The sequence below is a fragment of the Rattus rattus genome, chromosome 2 (assembly GCF_011064425.1).
Source record: "Rattus rattus isolate New Zealand chromosome 2, Rrattus_CSIRO_v1, whole genome shotgun sequence".
NCBI classification, from domain to species: domain Eukaryota; kingdom Metazoa; phylum Chordata; class Mammalia; order Rodentia; family Muridae; genus Rattus; species Rattus rattus.
The window spans coordinates 120,720,816-120,741,782 of record NC_046155.1 but is presented as its reverse complement, the minus strand read 5'-3'; the positions used below and the strand labels follow the sequence as shown (position 1 = coordinate 120,741,782).

General features: G+C 50.3%; 1 long non-coding RNA gene across 3 annotated transcripts; it reads left to right on the top strand.

Moving 5' to 3' along the window:
• Positions 1-1,285: 1,285 nt before the first annotated feature.
• Positions 1,286-19,725, top strand: LOC116891942. 3 transcript variants are annotated; one of them, XR_004386872.1, is made up of 4 exons: positions 1,286-1,382; positions 14,554-14,659; positions 16,332-16,492; positions 17,908-19,725. It is a non-coding gene; the product is annotated as an uncharacterized LOC116891942 (long non-coding RNA). The 3 variants fall into 3 exon arrangements; XR_004386873.1 differs by lacking the exon at positions 1,286-1,382 and adding an exon at positions 10,357-10,714; XR_004386871.1 differs by lacking the exon at positions 1,286-1,382 and having other exon boundaries at positions 14,231-14,659.
• The last annotated feature ends 1,242 nt before the right edge of the window (positions 19,726-20,967 follow it).

The following is a 20,967-nucleotide window of genomic DNA, read 5'->3' as shown; positions in this document are numbered from 1 at the left end:
TCCTCTCAGCTTCTGTATTCCCTCAGGTCTCCTTGGGTTGTGTGCAAAAATATCAAGCCCTTCTACCAATGCATCTCACAGTATTCTGGTTGGATTATCATGATAATATAAGTGTGAACTGTGACTGGATTGTGGCCATTGTGGGGCCTCTCTGGTTCCCTCAAGGTTTGCACCTACACTGGAGTGGAGCCTGAGAGGGCTGCAGAAATCCAGTGCTTATGGGGAAGGTAGGACTGGCTTGCTTGTGTGGCTTTTCCTGCCCCTGGGGGTGATAATTCCTCATTTGACATTCTAGAGTTCAAGATGTGGGATCACCAGGTTTAAAAACCTCACACTGTAAATTTTAGAAAGGCTGGGCTGCAGGGAGCTGAGAGCGTTCTACTCTGAGGCAGGATTCTCTCACAGGTTCTATCCTGTTCCACACTGCGTGTATCCTTGAGGTGTGACCTCCACCTCTAAGTGAGATGGGGACAGTAGTACCTGTACCTACAGGACTGTGTGAAATTTACATAAAACATACAAATAAAGTGCCTGGCACACAGTAGGTCAGATGGTATCTCAAATGACAGGGACACACAGACACACACACACCAAGGGCTGAAATCCAAAACTCCCCCTACTGAAGGCAGAATGAAGGCCCGGACAGATGCACACAACACAGTGTCACTAAGTAGCCCATAAGCTGCGTACCTCCCCAGCTAGATCCATCTCTGCTGAGTCCTGAGGGCTGCAAAGAGCACCTCGGTGTATGGAAGATCAAGGAGAGACAGTATACATTCTGAGCTTGGATGACTGACTAGAGGGATATCTGTCTTGAGACATTGAAGTCAGCAGACTGGCACTGGCTACTCTTGCAAGGAACACTAGGGCTGAAAGCCAAGGTGGAACCTCAAGGCCGTGGAGAAAACCTTCCGGGGTCTAAATCCTCACTAGTTGTGACACTGGGAAAAGCTATGTTTGTGCCTTGGTTAAGTTGAGATCAGGCTTTCTGCCAACGTATCCAAGTGTCCTGTCTAGTACCGAACATGGGTACTACATAGAACCGGCTCCCTTCCACAGCAAGTACCCCACCCAGTGTCTTCCCGCGTCCTGGGCAGGTTGGTGGGAGCGCAGAGCTCCAGCATTTCCCCCAGGCTGTGGTGGTGACCTGTAGGACGCTTGTGTCCTCACCTCCGGGTCAGTGCTGCAGGACTCTGAGGTTTGTAATAAACCGCACATATTTCTAAGGGTCGGTGGCAGGCGCCCGACTTAATCTCTCTGTGTTACAGTTGCTCGCCAGCAGGTGCTCCAGATTCCCGAATTTCCTACCTGGGCTCTGAGTCCCCTTCACTAGCACCTACTGGCCTTCAGCACGAAGGAGGCTCGCATCACTGCACGGAAAGGTGAGTGGCTGTAGCCAGGGAAGGAGGGCATGTAGAGTCTCAAAAGCGAACAAATAAAACAAAACAAAAACAAAAAACGAACCGGCAGAATGGAACGTCGGAAGATTCCAGGACCACGTTGGTAAGGTGACTGTGTTTCTACCTGAATCCCCTGAAAGTGGACCCCTTCCCTCTGTAGGCCGGAATCTAAAGTCACCAAGTCACCCCTCTCATTCCCAAGTGTGCTGTGGCTTTAATAATACACCTGCTGGCTTGTGCTTTGTAAGGCAACCCCGCTGGGTTGGCACCATCCTCCGTCTCCCCAGGACACTGTCCCCAAGACAGGCAGAGCACACTTGGGTGCCAGAATGATTCTGGCCTCCAAAGTGGTTTCTTGGACACCTTTGGCCTGAGCCTGGCTCACGAGCGGTGGCCAGCAACCTCGATTGATAAAAGGGCCGCTTGCCTAGGGGTCAGGCTAGCCCCACAGTGGGACTCAGGACCTGGTCCTGCGCGCTCGCTCTCGGAGACCGCGTGGTGAGAGCTTAGGCAGAGACTGACTCCCTTGGCGGCCCCGCACGCACCTCGTGTCCCAGGCCTACCCGGGCCTATGGAAGCACTGGGCTTCCGCGCGAAGCCGGCAGGGAAGGCCCTCAGAGCACGGCCTGCACGTGTAAACCCGACGCCCGGCGCCGAGAGGAGACCCGAAGGACCAGCCGCGTCCCCTGGGCCTGCGCCAAGGCTTCGGCGGGGAGCGCTGCGGGGCCGGGAGGCCATTTTGAGAGCGAACGCACGGCGGCAAGATGGCTGCGTGGGCACGAGGTAGGTCGCAGCGCCGCAGGGTCGGCGGAGCTCCTCCTCGCGCCAGCAGGGCCGCTCAACCCCAGGGAAGCAGCGCGCGCGGAGAGCGCACCCGGCCTAGGGGTCTGGGAAGTCGCCTGCGGCGGGCCGTCGCCAAGTATTCCAGGACACTGTCCCCGAGGCCACAATGCCTTTCCCGGCTGTTGAAAAGAAAGCAGCAGAAGAAAGTAGGCCGCTGCTGGCTCCTGAGTCCCTGGCAGGTATGCTGGCTGAAGGGTCTTCTCTGCCAAGCTGAGGTTTAGGCCCAGCTGACCAACAGTGACAGTAGATTTTTTGTTTGTTTTGTTTGTAGCTTGGACTTGAAAGCTCTTGGAGAGTTATTTCCCAAGCAATGTTAACCTGTGTGGCCAGCGCCCACATTTCCCTGAAACTAATGCAGGAGGTGGTGGGCACCCCTCTCTCTATTATCCTAGCCCCTGGTGTGACCTTAAGGCAAAGACAGACCAGGGCTCAAACAGAGTCCTGTGAAAGTGTGGTAGAGGCTGAGGGTGACCTAGAGACCCCCATCCTCACCGCTCAGGCTGGGATGAGTTAGTTTGAGGATGAAGCATCTTTGGACTTACCCTCTCCAGGCCTTAGCCCAAGAGTCACAACTGCATTTCTTTCTCTGTGCCCCATTCCATCAGTCATTGGTGCGTCTACCTTCTTAAGCCTTGGATGGCCTAAAGCAGACCCTAGACACGTGTGTTTGTGTACAGAGTCACCCACGAAGAGACTTCAGTTATCAATTTATATTCATAGGATCCTGCCTTGTGCCAGTTCTAAGGTCTTGGACCTCCCTAAATAGGTCGGGTGATGAGTCCCTTAAGTGACTTTCACCAAAGTGTGGATTCAGAGCTGTTAAGCCCGAGGCCTTGTTTCTTGATTTAAAACTCTGCAAGTGCATACACATAAACAGGAAGATTTATCTTATCTGTTCTCCTTTCCAGCTATCGGGCCTCTCCTGAACTCACATCCCCTTCCTACCCAGCCTATCTGACAGCTCTCTTGGCCAATGCCTACCACAAAGCCCTGGTCTAGAATAGAATTTATGATGTGCTATTGCCGTTGCTCTGAGCTCTCTGGCAGTCAAGACAAAGAAAACATGATGATGACTTTATGAGCTTGCTCAAAAAGGAAGCTCATCAGGATTTGTGGAAGACGAACCTTTTCCCCGATATGTGTTCTGTATAAAATTTAGAGCTTTGTGGGCTGGGGATGTAGCTCGGTGGTAGAGCACTTGCCTCGTGGCACACTTTACCTAGCACCAGAAGAAAAAAATATTAAAAAGCTGGGCGATTATGTAGGCGGCCTGCACATACCATAAACTGGGGCATGAGCCCCCCAAAACTTGATTTTCCTTGAGGCCACTGAGTTAATAAAATAAGGATATGGACCAGGGATCCCCGTTCTCCAAAAGGCTTTACTAGACCTCCCAACAGGGAAAGGAGTTACCTGTGGCCTCTGATTCTCACTTTGGACTACACGATCATTCTTTTGACTGGAATGCTCTCTCATTCTTTGCCCTGGTTCAAGGTGCTAAACTGGACTGACTGTTGTAAGACTCTGTAAAGAAAACCTAAAGTGAAACCTGTGCTGAGATGAGAGTATGGGTGGATGCACTGAGGTGGTGATGGGGTGGGGGGATTGGGGTGGGTGGGTACTCTGTTTTTTCAGTGTAGAGTTCCTATACCTATATTCTGAGCCCCCCAGCAAATAGTGTGGGCTGGGTTTCCCCTGTAGGATGGGCCTGATTCCTAGCTGCACTGCCGTATGTACTAGACCTCACTGGAAAGGGTCATTTGTCTTTCAGGGGGAGCTGTCAATGAGGGCGACAAATCCTTTTAGGTGAAGCCAGGAAGGTTTCCCGTGTTGTGCCAGGGCATCTTTTGTCTTCTTTAGTGGAGTGCCTGCTTCTTTTCCTCCACGGGTTTGGTTCTTGTGGCTTTAAGTACACACACTGACCTAGCTGTGACTCAGCTTAGTAAATGTCAGTGGCCCCCAAAGGTGGGATTTGAATGGCTTGATGACTGTAGGAAATAGTTTAATAACCCAGAAATCTGTACCAAAAAAGTGTCACTCCTGAGTGTGGGGATGGGTGTGCTTCTTAGTAGAGAGCCCCCATTTTCAGAAAGGCTCCCACAGATCTGGTCCCAGTCCTAACACCTTCCAGCAGGGTCTCCAAGGGGAAAGCAACAGAACTGGGTCCAGTTCGCAGCTAAAGCCCCAGCTGCAGAAGAAAAACAGGGTTCAGCTCCCCAGATTAGTTACTGTCTGCAAGGATTAAAGGCCCCAAATAATGGCTGGCTTCTCCCCTCCTCTGTGCCAAGGGAAGACATGTAAATACAGCCGCACGCCAGCTTAGGCAGTAGATGTGTATAAATCGAATTTAGCAAATCAGATCATGGTTTAAATGCACTATTTAAAGCAGTCCTGCAGGGAAGCCTTTTACAAAGGGAATAATCATTTTGTGATGCTAATCATCAGCCTCCAATTTATCTCCTTTGTAAGTTCAGATGTTGGTGCACTGGGTGTTCTGAAATTGGGGCGCTCTTGTGTAAGGCTCCAGTGATGACTGTCTGCCTTCTTTCGTGACCTCTCATTTTAAACGGGTGCATGTCCTGTTTCTCACTGGGGCCTCGGGATGCGTGTCACTTAGCCTGATAGTTCTCATCCATCCCACTCATCTTTTCATAATCTCATAGAGGCCACCATTCAGCTGCTCCTGGCTCCTTTTCTGAGATTTTCACTCTTCCTGGGGGGAGACGCAAGCCCTGCTGTTCCCAGGCTGAGAACTTACTCCCTCTCTGATCTGAACCTTCTTTTGTTTCCCCTGAGCTTCTGGTACTTCTGTTGTTGATCCCAAAGACGATTTCAGAGATGACCACATGACACTTAATCAACCTCTGAATTTAGAAGGCAAATTAAATGCAGGCACCCCTTTATTGAATAGGTAGTGTCCATTGACAGGAGAAAGAAAAAAAAAGCAAGCCCCGAGGCCTGGATATTAAAGTGACTTTTTTCCCACAAGTTAAAATCAGAACTCAAAGAAGAACCTGTCTTCTAATTGCTATAAAAGTGTTTTATACACTGAGCTGTAGTTCCTTTCTCTGCAGAGAAAATAAAATCAGACCATCTGGGTGGGAGAGAATGAGGGAAAGAGATGGATCGGAGTGGAATAAAGGAAGTGGGCAGGAAGCTGGGGAGCTGTGAAGAGCCTGACCTTGCTTAGCTCACAAGCCCTGATATAGTGTCTTTGTCAATGCTGCCACTATTGACGCGTTCCTTGGTAATTATGACTGTGTGTTGGCATGGCGACTCAGAGTAAGAAGACTAGAGGCAGTGGGTAAATGCACGGCTTGTTCTCGCCTTCTAAAGCAGAGAGGAGCTTTTGTGGGTAGTTCTTCCAGGGAGACGTGGTGGAAAATTCACCAGACCCTGTGCTGGAGCATGGGCACTGACACGCCATGGGAGCCAGGTGGCCCTGAGCAGGATGGCACAGACAGAGGCCTCAACAAGGCTTGGTGTGACATAGAGGTCTCCCAGAGCCGCCTTCCAGTTCCTTTCTGCTGTCTTTGTTCCCCAGGCTTGTAACATCTAGTGTGTCCATTTCTAGTCCTTTCTGGGTTGCCTATTTCAAATAGGTTTATGTCGTAGTCTCCCTGAACTTGATTGATCATACAGTCATCTACCTAATAGTCCATGCTATGCATCTGGAAGCGGGAAGGGAAGGCTGTAGGCCCAGCTGTGAGGACGGGGTCTGTGGCTTTGCTTTCTACCTCGGTGCCTTCTCCATAGTCTTTAACCACATCCTCATCTAAAAATGAGGACTTGCTGACGGAGTCAACAGCTGTATTGTCCTGCCCAATGTGATATCCAATAGACATGAAGGTGCTCTCATAAGGTGGGCAGTGTGGCACATTTAAGTAATATCTGGCTAAATATAATACATAATTAAAGTGACCTGTTTCTTCTGTCTTTGGAATGAGGCTTCTAGAACATTCGAGATTACATAGGAACTGAAATGGCTGGTCTAAACCAGAGGACGGAGTCCTGGCACAGACTTAAAACTGGTTCTTCTGACCTCACCCAGGAGGTGTCTAATCTCAGGTCTATGTTTAGAGTGCAGTGGATGCTCTCAGGCCTAGAAGAGCCTGTTACGTGGGGATTACTCCTCAGTCTTTGGAGGTGGAAGCTATGGTCTGAATCCATAAGCAACACTGTTTTTCGGCACTTAGGATGAGGGTAACCCTGGAAGAATCTTTAGATAAAGATAAGCAGTCCCTTAGCGGGTTTGTGTGTGGGAGCTGACAGGATCATTATTCCAAAAGTGGCACCCACACTAGGCAGTGGTGACTTCATGCTCTCCCAAATACATAGAAACCACTAAACAAGGAAAGACAGCTGTGTGTCTCAGGTTCCTACTAAACTCCCTTTTGGCTAGGTTCCTTTGGAAGATGGCTGGGGCTGCCGATCTCTTGGCTGCCCCTCCTCCCTCAGCCTCACCGATGTGCAAGCTGGAGCTTCTGGGATACTCCTTGGCTCAAAGCCAGCATTTTCTTGGAGAAGCTCCTGCTTTGGCTCCCTGCCAGGCCTCTGGTCTCCAGAGAGATTTTTCCCCCTAGGGGAGGTGCTGGGCTTGTCCTGCTGTCAGAGGGTAGAGGCCTGTTCAGCCTTCTCACCTTGGAAGACCCCAGGCTGTGGGCTAGCCTTGCCACCAGCCTTAGCCCCTTTCAGAACGTTCAGTTTCTTGCTAGGGAAATCTGGTCTGGGTCAAGGACCTTTCAGTTTCTGTACTCTTGTCTGAAAGTGGCTCCTCCCTGGAGCCTGAGAGACAAGGAATGGGAAGCATGAGTCGTGGTGACAATGCCACAAGCATTGACCAGGAGGCATGTGCACTGTGCCAGGCTCTGTGCTGATCTCCGCATGCTGAGTCTTTCAGGCCTGGCTCACAGGAGTATATCTAGTACAGGGTTCACCCTTCTTTTCTTAACCAAATGTCATGGGGGATTGCTTGAGGCAGGTCTCAGGAGCTGTAGCTCATAGGAAGCTATCAGTTATCACAAGGCTCTTGTCTCCCAAGGACTCTGTTTGGGCCATAAGAAGACGTCTCTGCAACATCTCCTGCTTAAGGCAGGCAACACTGCTGAATAATCCAGAGAGAGCTCAGTGCTGGGCCCCCAGAAGCCCAGGAAGGAATTGGAGAGGTGAGAAATATCTCATCTGGTCCTGACTTGTCTTGACAGTGTCTGTCAGCTAACAACTTGCTGTGCTCCAGTTTATAAAACTCAGGTGGTTCTAGGACAGCCAGAGACACATAGAGAAATCCTTTCTCAATAAAATAAAATAAAATAAAATCAGGGTGAACCAACTCCACAAGCTTCCACAATTGCAAGATACTGAATTGCAGGGTGAATGCCTTACTTTCTGCTCCTAGAAGTGCTAGACTTCTAAGCGGGGAGGATGGGGTCTGTGTCCTTTGTCCAATCTTGTTTTCTTTCTAAAGTGTGTGTGTGTGTGAGAGGGGGGGGTACAGATACCTTCAGAACCCAGAAGAGGGCTTCCAATTCCCTGGAAATGAAATTTCAGGTGTTGTAAGCCAACAAGAGTGTGCAGATCTAGGGTTGGGGATTTAGCTCAGTGGTAGAGCGCTTGCCTAGCAAGCACAAGGCCCTGGGTTCGGTCCCCAGCTCTGGAAAAAAAAAAAAAAAAAAAGAGTGTGCAGATCTATATCGGTCCCGGCCCCTTGGTTAACTGCTGCATCATCTCACCAGCCCTCAACCTTATTCTTGTAAGCAGAGAATGCCAGACACCTTCTGTCTGCCAGTTTGGCAGCCTAAAGTCCTGCTGGTTAGGACAGTGGCCATCATTTCTGAGAGTGTCACTTCTTTACCAAGTGCTGTGGGAAGGTAAAGAGAGGGAGAGGTCTCTAGTTTACCTCTTGTTATGAGCCTGCAACTTTCTGGTACCCTATTGTACTTAAATATATATTAGTATTTATGTATGTTTATTTACATGGTGTGTGTGTGTGTGTGTGTGTGTGTGTGTGTGTGTGTGTGTGTGTGTGTGTGTAGATAGAGGACAACGGGCAGGAGTTGGTTCTCTCTACTGTGTGGGCCTGGTAATCAAACACAGGTTGTCAGGCTTGGCAACCTTCCTGAGCCACCTCGCCAACCTCTCCCTTATGTTGCCAGAGCACAGCAGTGAGGCAGAGGCCACAGGGCTCAACAGGATCCAGGCTGGGCCTTTCTGATCTAGTTCAGAAACAAGGAGCACGATGCTTCTCCTCTTTGTGAATTTGGGATTAGCACTCAAGAAATACCAGGGCCCAAGTTCAATCTCTGGGTCTGAGAAAGAAGAGAGAAAGGAGAGGAGAGAGGCAGAGGGGAGAAGAGATGTCGTGTCACACATTTGATATAAATAAAATCTCTGGAAGATGGTAAGCAAGGGAGCGAGCTTAGCTCTCTCCCACGTCCCACTCAGCTGCTGTGTCTTCTGATTGTCCATAATCAGAAGTGTGGGGAGAACGCTGACTTCCGGGTCCTAGAGATTAACTTGAACAGCGTTAGCAGGCACACATACAGGGGTTTAACTTGGGCCCAGGAAGTTAAGACAAGAGGGATTTTCTGGAGATAGAAATACCAGAGAAGTCTTCCTGGAACCAAATGTGACGTTTAGGCCACCGAGAGGGCAGGATCCATGCAGAGGGTAATACCCTCTGGCCAGAGGTTTAGAGAAGCTGGGAGGATAGACCTGGTATGGAGCACAGGTCAGGTGGTAGAAGCAGAGAATAACAAGGCAGGGGACAGCTGAAGGCACTGTTCTGGTCACCATGGAGGGCAGGATGGAGGCCCTGGGCCACCTAGGCAGCTGGAGCTGAGCAGGCATATCCACTCTGCGCCTGTCACCTCATAGCACTTGCCTTGGACTCCAGTAGCTCATGGAGCCATTTCCAACTTTGCAAGGGAGTTGTGGAGCTTAGAAGTTGGACACCTTCCCACGCCACATTACTTTTTTTACCACAATATTTATTCACTCAACATTTATTGACTGCACATTATGTGTCAAGCAAGGCCTTGGGGACACAGAGCAGGAAACCACACTCCTCCACGGAGTCCTTTAGCTCTTGTAATATGGAATGTCACGTATCCATCCACAACAGGAAGGTCAGGCTGAGGGAGGGAGTGCTGAGTTAGCACGGGATGTGACAGTTACCTCAGCCTGTTGCTTCTTGCCTCCCCTCTGCCCCTCATTCTTCCAGGACCTGCAGAGCAAAGTCAAAGGCCACATCATGCTTTGCCCAGGGTGACCATCAACTGTCACTTAGCTCAGCTAGACTTCAGTCCTCTAGATCCCACTGGTCCCATAGCCTCCTTTTCTCCATTTAGAACAATTTGGATCTTAACAATCAGAATGTCAATAACTTGTTGAGATTTATGTGTGAAACTAGTAGAAAAGTCTTAAGTGCCACTGGATATCCAACAGTACCTGGGGGATTCATGGAGGAATTCATGTTTTCTTTTCCTCAGACAACAGAAGCTTGTCTGGAGCACCGGGTTCGGAATCCTCCCCTGGATATCCTTAAGCTGGATTCCAAGCACAGTCTTTGGAGTTAGGTGCACATGGAAACCAACAGACTGAGCACTGGCCACCACCTTCCCACATCACTAGATTGTGGCCTAGTCCTGCAAACGAACCCTGATCCCCAGCCCTCTATCCCTGTCTATGGGCTTGTTCTGTCCCTTGCCTTCCAAGAACAGGAAAGACAAATAGGTTTCTTCTCTGGTGGACTTGTTACGTGTGTGTGTGTGTGTGTGTGTGTGTGTGTGTGTGTGTGTGTGTGTGTGTGTGTGTGTGTGTGTATAGATAAAGCTTTTAGATATTGTATGGTAGTTATCAAAGCACTTTTGGCTCCATGGAAGCTCCTTCTAAATCTTTGAATGATTGAGCCACCAGAAGGCTAGGGGTTACGACCTGCCCTTGGCCTCATTATGTACTGTCCAATTATTGCTGGTGGCAAGGTGAGTGTACTTGAAGTAGGCTTTCTTCTGGGCAGGTGCGTAACAGTTGATGAGACAGCAGTGCTGGATTCTTCCTGAGCTTCTTCCTGAAACCGAGAGGTCAATGAAGATATTTCTCCATGGAGAAAGCACGTACTCTTAGTACAGAGCAAGGGGCTGCTCAGGGTCTTCCCTGCACTGGTGGGTGGCCTTAGCTCCCCTGTGGCTTCCCTTGCTTAGGTTTCTGGAGGCAGTTTACTGAATAAATGTCACTTCCACAGAGACTTGCCAAGAGTTTAAATATGGGAGTCAGTTAACAGCACACACGTCAGTCCCAAGGCTCCTGAGAGATGCTTCCTTTAGGGCAAAGTGGCTCAAAGACTCCTGTGCTGAAGGAGTAGGTGTGCGGTTGTCTCACTTCCTGTTCTGCTCCCTCTCATGGCCCTTGCCTCTCTTCCAAGACACGCTCCAGGGTGGGTCAGAAGAAAAGACAGCTTGGCAATGACTAAGAAGGTGGGTTCCCTCCCAAGCACGGCTGTAGGCCCAAATACCCGTGCATAGCTCTCCCCAGCAGCTATTCTTTCTCTGTATGTGGCTGTAGCTGGAAGGCCTATGTAGAACTTACACAGTTTACTGTTGTCGTTACTGTTTCTCTTCACTGGGACAAAAGCACCTGTTGAGGAAGGCATTGGAACAGGGAAGGTGGGTGTGGGGACATAGAAGTCCTGCCCTGGCTACTCAGGAAGCTGAGGCAGGAGGAATGCTTGATCCCAGGAGCTCAAGGTCAGTTTGAGCAACCAATAAGGTCACATCTCAAAATATAATACAGTATAATTAAATAAATAAATGGACTGTTTCCTTCTAGGTTGGCCTGTATAAAATGCCTTTATTGTTAAACTGAGAACAATTGACTGTTGGCTGTTCGAGTTAATACTTTTCCATCACAGGACTGTATATAGTAATCATTTATGTCTCTCTTCATCCTATGATACTCTTCTCGGGATTATTCTAACAGCAAGAAACTGGAGCCTGAGGTAGTACTGAAAGGAAAGCTATCTCCACAAAGTTCCACTTTGCCCCAGCATCTGGATATGTTGCCTTAAGACTCAAGACAATGAAGATGACTTTTGAAGCCCAGATATGGTGGTTTATGCTTTTAACCTTAGTGCTTGGGAGATGGTGACAGGACAGTACGGAGTTCAAGGCCAGCCAGGACTATACGAAACCTGCCTCAGAAAACAAACAAAGGAAGAGACAGGACAAAAAGAAGAGTGCTGGAGTGCTGCTTCGCAGCCACACTAACCTTTTGGCCACCCGGTGGCCGCAGCTTCTGGCCGATGCTCTTGTTGTCCAGCGCTCATCACACCATCGTCAGTGTATCTGCTGCCGCCTCTGGGTGTGTGTGTTTCTTTTTGTATCTTCGTGTCAGTGTCAGGCTGCGTGTATCTATTTATGTCGGCCTGTCTAGGCGTGCTCAGTGCGACAGAGAGCTGGGGGCGGTGTTGGTAAAAAGAAGACATTTCAAAGCCTCAGCTCTCCCCCTCAGGCAGGCATCAGGATGCTGGTCTGTATGTTCCTGCACACATACAGATTCGAGATTTTTCCTCTTGTTCACTGTGTGGGGATGCAGTCAAGGGTCTGGTCAGGTATGGCCTGATCAGTCGCCTGGCTGGGTGAGCCCCATCTGCCAAGAGCTCACAGAGTTGCCTTCTTTCTGCCCTGTCCATGGGGAGCCTCCCCCTTTGCAGTTTACCAGCTACTTTCTAATTTAGTAGATGGGAAGGAGGAGAAATGATATGTTGCCTGAAGACAATGGCTGAGACAGCCCGTCCCACCCTGCACAGCCCCCAGTGCCTCTGTCCCTAGCCTCATCTCTGTAGTGAGTCTACACATTACTCTGCTAAGCCTGAGGTAAGAAAAAAAGGAACCCCCTAACTATGCTATTAAAAAATTGTCGGCCACCTGCACATGCAGAGACAGTTGTAGATTGTTGAAGGAAGAGCCACCAGATTGGAGGTTCGAGTCAGAATTTGTATCTATCTGCTGGGCCCATAGGCACAAGGTCCTGCATCCGCTTGGGGGGGGGAGCTCTCACCTCTTAGTCCCAAGACTTCTCCCTAGCTCCCAGCCAAGCAAGGGAGGGGCAGGGGCCCAAGGCAGCTGCAGGGGCTATGTTAGTAAACACTTTACTGGCTTCCTATTTTCTTCACACACCCCCACCCTTCTTTACTCCCTGATGCCCCTTACACACCCCCCCCAACCCCCCAGCATCCCCCTTTCTGTGGTCTGCACAATGAGCTTATTGTCCCGGGTGTGATTTGAATAAGGGATCTGCAGGCCTGTTCCCAGCATTGTCCGAGGGGCTGGGAAAAACCCCAGTGCAGGCAGGAGGACCAGACCAGACAGAGACAGATGCCTAAATTAGCAACAAAGCTTTGTGCAGGTCCCCGGACAAGGGATCGCCTTGTCTGCACGGACTCAGGGTGTGGAGCTGGCCGGCTGCTCCTCGCATGTCTCCCCATGTTAATTAGTTTTGCATGCATGTCTGAGAAGGTGCCAGGGGAGATGTGTTTGCCTTCCTCCTCCCCTAGGAGGGGGCCCTGTTTGTGACTGGCCAAGGGCTGGAGGCTGTGGAGTTGAGCTTGGCAAGGCTGCACTGGCCTACCTGGGGAGCTAGGCTGTGGCTCTGGGTGGGGAATCCCAGCTTCCCTGTCCTGCTGCTCTGTGGCCTGTGGGGGAACCTGGCCTTGCTCGCTGTGCCCCGGGACTCCTTCCCCAACCCCTGAAAGTTGGTCAGCTCTGACTCCAGGGGACTCATTGGCTTCTACCCAGACCTAGGCTACTGCCTGTCCATCTGGCAGTCTGTCTCTTGTGACACAGGGCCCCTTGGGACCAGGCAGCAGAAGCGACCAGTCTGGGCTCTCCTCCGTCCCAGAGCCAGATGGCCAGTCGGCTTATCGCATTATGGCCTCCTCTGTCCCCAGACCCCTGCCGTCCATAGCAGGTCAGGGTCTTGTTTAAGATATGATGGGGAAGCTCCCTTTTAGGCCCTTGTAGTAGGGTGGTAGACAGGGTACAGTCATGGCCTTGCCACTGGTTTACTCTGTGACCTTGGACAGCACAAGTCCCTTTGACTCTTAATCCCAGAAGCACAGTAATGAAGCTGAGCTTCAGGAACTCCTGGTTCTGTCCTGGCTGAGGAGCTCTCTGCTGGTGCTGATCATTTCAGCTTGTATTCACTTAGCATGATGACAAGAACGAGACTAGTGACTTCTGAGTGGGGTGGGGGAGGATATGGAAGGAAGGATTTGACCACTGCACACTCTCAAGTGTGAGTTTGGGTTTTTGAGCAATTGATGGAAGATGAGGAATCAGCAGAACCTGCCTCCCCAGGTCCTTGCACAGAGCCCGCTCCCAAGCCTGAGGCTTCCTCTCTCTGGCCTGTATGCTGTAGTGGTGGAAAGCCACCCCAGCCAGCACAGGAGAAGAGAGAGCAACTCCTGACTGGTGCCCTGGGTGGTCCCATTCACTCCCTGCTGGTCCTGGGATAGGACACAGGACTGAGAAATGCTGGGTGCTGTCCAGACTAAGCTCAGCCAGGCCTCCTAGCAACTTTCAGGTCATGCCTTCAGAGTGCCTACCCTTTGTAGCTCCACAGAAGGTGAGGGGCAGCCTTGCTTCCCTCATCCATGTGCAAGCATCTGCACATGTGACCTTGAGTTCTTTGTTGGTTGCTTTCCACCACTTGTCCCCACTTGTCTTGGCCTCTTGTGACATAGCCTATGGGTGACTAAACTTCCAAGCCTAGGACTAGTCAGTCCTAACTCCCAATTCCTTTCTGATTAGTTTTTATTACCAAGCCTATGCCATTCTTTACAGACAGAAAAGAAACGGATTACTCTATGTAAGTGGTGTGTGTGTTTCAAATTTTATTTTATTTTTTAAAAAGTATTTATTTTATGTATATGAATACACTGTAGCTGTCTTCAGACACACCAGAAGAGGGCATCAGATCCCATTACAGATGGTTGTGGGCCACCATGTGGTTGCTGGGAATTGAACTCAGGACCTCTGGAAGAGCAGTCAGTGCTCTTAACCACTAAGCCATTGCTCTAGACCGGGTTTCAAATTTTAGATAGGGTCTACATATAGCCAAGGATGTCCTGGAATTTCCCATGTATTCCAGGCTGGCCCTGAATTCACAGAGATCTTCCTGCCTCTGTCTCCTGTGTCCTGGGACTCAACGCTTGTACCACCACCACGCTCAACTACTGTGCGTCTCCTTAATAAGTTGGGTGTCTTTAGGAAAATGTTCTAATGCCCAGTTCTCTCTCTTGTTTCTTCTTTACCAGCCTTCTCTCCTCAGACATGGTGGGATGTACTCTGATCTAAGCAGGCATCTGGCCAGAGACCCACAGGGAGCTCTGTGGTTGGCCTCAGATGACCTAGAGGACAAAGGTGAGCCCCTGAGCCATTCTCTTTCGATTGCATGGCCCTAGTCAGTTTCTCACTTCCCGCTGTTCTCCATCCCTTCATCTGCCTCCCACTTGTTTCTTAGTCTATCTGGGAGTCTGGTGGACTGGTCCAGACCTTAGTGAAGAAGGGAATAGAAGTCAGGCCCAGTGGGCCAAGGGCCTGCACCAGGGGTGGGGAAGAGTCAAGATGGCAGGGATTTGGGGGAGCTGCCTGCTGCTCTCCCTGCCTCACCCCTCTCTCAGCTGCCTCAGCTGCTGCCTCAGCTGTATCTTTGAGCTCCTTAATCTGGTGATCATTGTGGTGCTGGGAGGGCGGGCTGGCAGAGGCTTTAGGAGGTGACAAGGGATCTTAAGAGTCACACTCTGCTGATGGAGCATCACCAAGTGTCATGGCAAAGCTGGGGAATCACATTCCAAGCGCAGCTTCCCCTCTGGAGGCCGAACCTTGGCTGGGCTGGCCCCAGGATGGGTGGTACCCAGTATCCACTGGGATATCAGCACTGACTGCAGCAATGCAGCCTTGTTCTTTGTTCCTGAGAAGGAAACTTCCCAACATTGGTGCTCTCTAGTCTGTCCTATGTGACTATGCTTTTATTTTTGGTAGCTGCCCTTAGCGGTATACCAGATCCTAGATCTTCCAGCTGCCAGTTCCAGTTAGAATAGTCTCTTTATGTTACAGGTAGTCATTCTCCTGGTTAGCCAGGAGAATGCTATGAGAGCTGGCCAGGGGAAGAGGTTTGTCCTGCAGCTCAGTGGTTATACTAGATCGTATTCTTTCTATATTAGTCTGAGTGACTCAGAGGAAACCCAGAGTTTAGAAATTGAAGTCAGGATGCTGAATACAAGTACAGGTAGTTCTGGGGGGCTGTGGCTACCAGGAGGCAGGAAAATCCTGGCTGGAGAGAAGGGACAGAGGAAGAGATGCTGTGGGCAGACACTCAGCCTTGGATTGATGGGCAGTTAGATCCTGAATGTTCTGGGGCCTCTAAGGCATCACCTGTGGTGTTAGAAAACTCCCATAGCATAGAGTTGCTGTGACTGGTGCCAGACACCTATACTTTCTCTTTAAATGTGTGACAGCTTAGAAGGCCATTTAACATGGCTTTGATTTGGAAGGATGGACAGGGGTGATGTTTAGAGTATTAGCTACCAGTATGGCCTCGGTACCAGCGTGGCAACTGTCTTGAACCAGCAGCCCAAGACAGAGGGCACAGCTGGACCCAAGTAAATCTATTTGTCTTTCTGTCTCTCTGTTCTATCACATAGGTGTCTATTCCTCAAACACACAAACCTGCCTCGCTCGGGGCAATTCCTGACAGGATGGCAGGACACGTGATTCAGGGGGTGTCCCATGCTCTCTCACTAGGTCAGCTCTGCCTCCTGTGGGGCACACCTCATCAGATCCAAGCTCCAGGCTTCACACAGACTAAAAACTTGTCCCAGTCTCTCTCTCTCTCTCTCTCTCTCTCTCTCTCTCTCTCTCTCTCTCTCTCTGTGTGTGTGTGTGTGTGTGTGTGTGTGTGTGTGTGTGTGTGTGTGTGTGGTGATGAACTTCTGAACCTTCCCTTGTACCCCTCTTTAGAAGCACTGTGGGCCAAGGAGTGGAGACCTGTCTGTGTTCTGACCCACCCCTCTTCCCTTCCTTCTTTCTCTAGGGAGGTCAGTGACTCCTGTTGTCTGCGAGTGTGATGCTGGAGGTGGAGGTGGGACAAAGCCATCATGTCTTTGAAGAAAGCTTCTGGCCTCAAGCCAGACTCAGGATTTTGGAGACTCGAGCCTCTCCTGGACATGTGCACCTTGACAGTAGCGGCTTCTAGTGAGTCTTCTTTTTCCTTTTTCCTTCCTGAAATATTTCCCTTTCAGGGTCCAAGGTGGACTAGTAAAGAAACAAGGTCACAACTTCTTCCAGCCCCACTCACCTGGAAATCAGAGACTGCCCTCTAGACTGCCGTCAGCTTAGTGCTCTTGGGCAAACCTCTTTCCTCTCTAGACCTGGGAAAAGAGCACCAGATCTGATGCAATACTCTGTCCCTACATTTTATAATTTGGGAATTCTTATTTTTTCAGCTTTATTGTCTGTGATTCATCCTACCTCCTGCTCCTTGACTTTCAGGAAACTCAGCAAACGTTTTCTTCTTCAAGCTGCCCTGGGATAGTAGGCAGACACCTCTGTCTAAGGCCGACAGACAAATGAACAACCAACCCCAGGAGCTTGCTTTACTGCAGCTTTGAGTGGGAAGCAGCCCATCGTCCTGGAGCAAAGGTCTGGGCCAAACTGCGTGCTTTCACTAGGTCTGCTTTCAGCCTGAGTCTGGATGGTCTGCCTCCTCTAGTTCCAAATACTCTGAGCCGTGCCCTGGTGGCTTCAGGAATGGTTTGTCATGTATTTGGGACCTTCCCTGGCCCAGACCCTTAGATTCAAAAGCTCCCTAACCTAAGGAATCCATGCGGCATTGCTTCTTCATGCCCTGTCCTTTTCCCTGCTTTCCCCAGCCAAGTGATTGTTACCGACACAGCTGAGACAACTGTAGCTGTGAGCCTTGGAGGCGTGGAACCAATACCTTTGTATTACCAGGGTGACCCTCTCTCTCAGACGTTTGCATGTTTCTAAAATGAGAAAGGGGTGGGGTATACTTTTGTGGTAGAGAGCTTTCTATAAGCATGTTCAAGGCTTTGAGGTCTGTTCTTAGACTCAAAATATAACAACCACCACCACAGCAACCACCATACCTGGGCTGGAGAGATGGCTCAGCAGTTAGAGCATTGGCTGCTCTTCCCAAGAACCCAGATTCAGATCACAGCACCCACATGGCAGTTCACCATTGTCTGTAATTCTAATTCCAGGGGAGCAGACACCACACAGACATGCGTGGAGGCAGAAGAATGTAAATACAATTAAAAACAATAATAACTATCTTTCACATAAATGTACCCAAAGACACATAAATAATATAGAAGACCACTTTGGAATGATAAGTTCAGTGTCTTTTATCTAAGCTGCCCCCAGAAGTCCCAAAGGCCATGGTCATAATAAATCCTTTTTCTCAGTTTCAGGACTTCCCTGCTGAGAAGGTCTGGACACAACCTTGCAAGAGCCCCTCTCTTCCCCATTTCCCTCTTCCCCGAGAGCAACAGTTCCTAGTTTTAGCCCTCCTAATACCTGAATGGGATTCATAGAATACCAACTTCCCTGAGTGCAAGCTGCTTACAGACTATTTCTCTTGTCTTTAGATTGTCCTGTGAAGGGAAATGATGGAACAGGCTCTGGTCGGCTTTTCTGGGGACAGACAGAGAAGTGTGACTCCTGCCAAAGTCACGGGATGCACACAAAGTCCAGAACCCGAACAGGAAAATGCAGCAGGAAAGGACACCGCAGCAGCCACCATCCTGGGGCTGCTGTGCACGGGGCAGTCCTGCCCCTGGAACTTGGCCAGAGGCCAGGCGAGTGCCCACAGCCCTTCTAGGGGCCTTTGTCACTGGCCTGCTTGCCCAGGTCTCCTTCATCTCTGCTGCTGCCACACCTTTCAGGCCTGTTCTGGGTCTGATGTGATGCAGAACACTCTGCTCCGTCACTTGGGAAATGGAAACTTCATCACTAGCGTTTCCACCCCAAAGAACTAGACAGCACACTGGGAAGTTGCCAAAGGAAGGGACTTCAGCCTCCCAGGAGTTAACAACATTTCTCCCCAGCTGTCCTCCCCTTGGTGCTCCTTTTCCTCCCTCCTCCTGCTCACAGCAGGCAGGGCCTGGAACCAGGAGCCATGCTGCTGTGCTGTTGCCAGGGGAGCTGGGAGGCAGATCAGAGCTATGCAGGGGAAAGGCTCAGCCTGTCAAAGTGTCTGAGATGAACCACCGCCATCCCCGTGCAGCTGGGCTCCATGTGTCTCAAGGCTCTTGTTCTGCGCCTGAGAACAGGGAAACCCAGCGAGGTTCAAGGGCACACTCGCTATTCATCAGTCAGGGGTTCTTGACGGTCCTGCCTCTCCCAGAGATGGGTTCCCCCCTTCCTCTTTCTCTCCCTCCTGTGACACAATCCTGGGTGCCTATGGTGAGGACTGCACACCCCCTCCCTACTGCTCCCCCCCAAACCCTGAATCAACTCTTATTAAGGAGGCCAGGCAGGACAGAGACAATGGCTTCAAGAAATCATTCAGGCAGGACCCCAGCCACATTCGCCTGCCCTTCACTCCCAGTGCCCCTGTAGATCCCACTCTGCAGTGATTCAGGGCACCCTTGGGCCCCCAGCTTGCATATGCTTAGACAGGAGCAGGCCACTAGGTGCTGCCCTACACAACAGGCCAGTGCACTATTCTCAGTGTTATTCTCAGTGGCCCCTTGGTCCCTCTGTCCCACTGGCTGGATATTTTTGTGCAGTTGGCTGGAAAGTAGAAACTGTACAATATTTTCTGAAATGTGGTAATATCAAAATGTAAAAGACATATATACTTGATTACTAATCTCATCCAGATACACTGGAAATGTTTGCTAAGAAGCATGGACAAAGAGCTGTGGTTGAAGGAATGAGTCATTCCTTTCTATGGAGTACCGCAGAGGCAGCTCGTGCAGGCTGATAGGGAAGGCTCCAATATACTCAAGTGCAGAATAAAGTACAAACGGTCAAGTAAAGGACAAACGTGTTCCTGTTTGTATATACCTAAAGTCAGTCACGGACTCGGGAGTGAGCGCCATGGTAAAATGCACCCAGCATGCATACAAGAGGCCGAGAGCCAAGTAAAACTGTGTCAGCCACAAGAACGTCTGTATGGATGGCCCTGAAGCAAGCATTGCACAGCAGCCTCCGGAAGCAGGAGGCATTTCTTCCTTGTTTTTGTGTTTGTTTTCTCTCTGTGTTTGTGAAAAGGGAAAGGGTAGTTGTCACTTAATAGGTATAACTTCTCTCAGCCAATGAAGGGTGTGCACTCTGAGACAAGGTGGTGATGTGGCAGAGAAGTGTCTTGACAGTACTGGTGGCTTCTGGCCACTGGCGTTTCTCCAACCACATGTCATCATTATGGCTGCCACTGTTAATCAAAAGCCCACTTAGTTCCAGGGTTGTTGTCTGGCTCTTGCTTGGGTGAGTGTCACATTATTTCAGTCTAACCTACACAGGAGACTAACTGGGGAAATCAGTAGGTTTCTCCGAGCGGCTTGGCAAGTGAGGCAGAGTCAGTATCCTAGAGTGGGTAAGGCAAGTGTGGGCTCTGGTTTCCCTTTGGGAGGACCTGTTTGGATGAGGGGGGCTTGTGGGCTGTGTTGACTATGAGTGGGCGCTCCTGCTTTAGTCCAATGGAGGTGTCCTGCTGGGGACAGGGTGGCCTCAGGAGTAGTGGACTGGCTCTGAAAGGCTCTATCTGCATACACACAGCAGAGAGATACACTGGACTTTACTGCTCCCAGTGCGAATCAAAAGCCTGGCTTTGCTCCCACAGGAGTAAATCGCTACAGGGCATCCGGAAAGGGCAGCATGGAGCTGGCATTGAGTCTTGGAAACAACATAAGTCCAGGCACAGCATCCTGTGGAGCTCTGAGTTGGGTCCTGAGGCCTGGGAGCAGGCAAGGAAAGATCAACAGTAGAGTTGACCAGAGGAAGCTGGGAGATCCATGGAGGCCCCTGGACTTGATGGCAGCTTTGGAAGTCAGGAGGAAAGCAACTAGGGGTGGGGCTGTTGCCAGGTCTCCTGCTTTGGTGCAGTGAGTCTTAGTTTTATATGATGGAAACCACTGGTAAGATCATTTTACAAATGACACCGAAGTTCGGAAATGTTGCTACATGTCCCAAGTCACAGCTAAAAAGTTCCAGAACTGAGATTTAACACCTATCTCATTGGTTGCAGTCTGGATCCCTAACCCCAAATGTATCCTGTTTGGTTGGGCCACTTAAACCTGCAAGGTTCCCTCAATACCTTGCCCGGGGCCCTCCTTTTTTTTTTTTTTTTTTTTTTTTTTCGAGCTGGGGAGCCTGGGCCCTCCTTAATTCCACCGAATTTCATCTCTGGGCTACACTAAGCTTTGCAGCCTGGGCCTAGAGAGCTGGAGAAGAAATTCAAAGCCATGTACAGACTCGGGCCTTCAGTTAGCATTTTTACTTAGCACTACGCTGTTTGCTTCTGGAAGTCTGGCCATCTGCATTCTGCAGATGCTGTCTCTTCCTTCAGGTCCTTGACCTGCAAACCTATGGGAAGGTCAAGGATGCTCTAGGGCCTAGCTCCGTGCTTCACAGAGGTCGCCCTGCTGAGGGCTGCGGCAACCCAAGGCTGAGGATCAGGCCTGGGAGAGCAAAAAGGGACAGCC